General features: G+C 43.8%; 1 protein-coding gene across 1 annotated transcript in view; it reads right to left on the bottom strand.

The window, feature by feature from the left end:
- The window catches only part of LOC107096604 (calcium/calmodulin-dependent protein kinase type II subunit beta-like), a 117,067-nt gene that overhangs the window by 102,884 nt on the left and 12,223 nt on the right, over positions 1 to 1,960 (bottom strand). The window lies entirely within an intron of this gene.

The following is a 1,960-nucleotide window of genomic DNA, read 5'->3' as shown; positions in this document are numbered from 1 at the left end:
CCTTTTTGGTACCTTACCGATTTGTTTGGTTTTTATGATCGTCATTATGGAAAACGACTCTTGAAGATGGACCAGCTAGAAATGCGAGGTGCGCAAGAAACCTGGGACCCTTTTTCCACCTGGGTCCCCGCTCTTTTTCGCCCTCATGTTCCCACTGCGACACACTGCTGCGGGAGGATAACCAGCCCTTTTGTTCCCACAGAGCAAAAAGTGGTTGAAAAGAAACTGAAAAGACGACACGATTTACGTCCAAATGACGTCTACATTCGGTCAAACAGTGGAAGGTGAAAAGACGTAATTTTAAGATTGTCGATGAAAAGACATCGAAAACTGGGTTTGCAATGTCTTTTCAACGTCTGTTATTGGACTAAAGTGGGACAAAATCAGACAGACCTGATTAAACCTAAAAACTAACGTCTAAATGACATCTGGTCTCGTGGGGGTTGTCAACCAAATCAGAAGATGCTGCTGCCCCCTCCACCATTTACCTGTCTGTCACTAGAAGACAAGTAAAGAGTCAACTGTAGAGGCTAAATCACAATATGCACCAGGTCCTGAAGACCTGTGCAGAGCAGCTCTGTGGGATTCCACAGCACCTCTTCAGCCTTAGTCTGACCCAGGAGATGGTTCCATTGATGTGGAAGACCTCCTGCCTTGTTCCACTACCAAAGAAGAATCAACTCAACACTCCTCTGTGACTATAGACCAGTTGGCATGATATCCCACATCATGAAGGTCCTAGAGAGATTTCTAATGGTTCACCTAAGTAAAAAACAAGCAGCTATCAGCATCCCCTGCAGTTTGCTTATTGCTGTGGAGTTGGGGTTGAATATGTCATCGTACGAATGCTTCAGCAAATCCACTGTCATTTTAGACGAGGCGGACAGCACTGCGAGGATCATGTTTTCTGATTTCTCCAGAACATTCAATGCAATACAACTTTATCAGAAACTCTAGAAGAAGAATCGCCTGGATCAAAGACTACCTGACAAACAGACTACAGTTGGACAATAAGCTGAGTGCAGAGAGCTGGCGAACCGCTTTGTGGCATGGTGTGGAAACAACTGATCCTGAGTGTCAACAAAACAAGGGAGATGATTGTAGATTTCAGAAGAAACGGGAACTAGTCAAATGCTATTAATATCATCGGAGAGGAAGTGGAGGTGGTAGAGGAGTATAAATACCTTGGTGTTTACCTGGACAACAAACTGAACAGAAGATGCAACAGTAATGCTGTTTACAAGAAGAGTCAGAGCAGCCCAGGGTACCACTTTTGTCATTTAGAGCTGGTTAGCTCAAGTGGTAAGTCATCCATCCTGTAAACAGCAAGCCTGGGTTCGTATCCCAGCTGGGAATGAGCTGCCAGTTAGGGGTCCTTAGGCAAGACCCTTCACGCTAATAATTGCGCCTGGAATCCTGAGGTCAGAGTTCAAGCCCCACTCCCATGGACTTCCACTCTGGCTCCTTGAGCAAAAACCCTTAAGCCCAATGGCAGCCCAATGCTCCCAAAGGGGATGAGTTAAATGCAGAGAGTTAATTTCGATGCACTTGCTCTGTACTGTGACAATAAAACGCTGGAAAAAAAAAAAATAAAAAAAAAAATGAACTGACATGCAGGGTTTGGATTCTAAACTCATCCAATATTGTGCTTGGCTCCAGGTATTAAAGTGACAGGGGTACCCTCTCATCATATTGATAAGCAAGGTACATGACAGCTTATTGAGATTGTATTCGACCCTTTGGCAAAAAAGGGTATTGTGGGTAGCTTTAGGAGTATATGGCAACATGTATACTAGTGTTAGTTTAGGGGTTATGGTTAGGGTAAGGGATAGGTTATTATTACACCACTAATTGACTTTGGAAGGCTTATAAGACATATTTAAGAACTATTAAGCCTTTGACTGTTAGGAATCCAGTATGTGTGGGTTGTGTTTTGTGTGTTTCTCTCTCTCCACCACCT

Source organism: Cyprinodon variegatus, unplaced genomic scaffold, assembly GCF_000732505.1.
Source record: "Cyprinodon variegatus isolate N-32 unplaced genomic scaffold, C_variegatus-1.0 Scaffold636, whole genome shotgun sequence".
NCBI lineage: Eukaryota > Metazoa > Chordata > Actinopteri > Cyprinodontiformes > Cyprinodontidae > Cyprinodon > Cyprinodon variegatus.
Note: the sequence above shows the minus strand (reverse complement) of the source record. Positions and strands in the feature narration are given on the sequence as shown.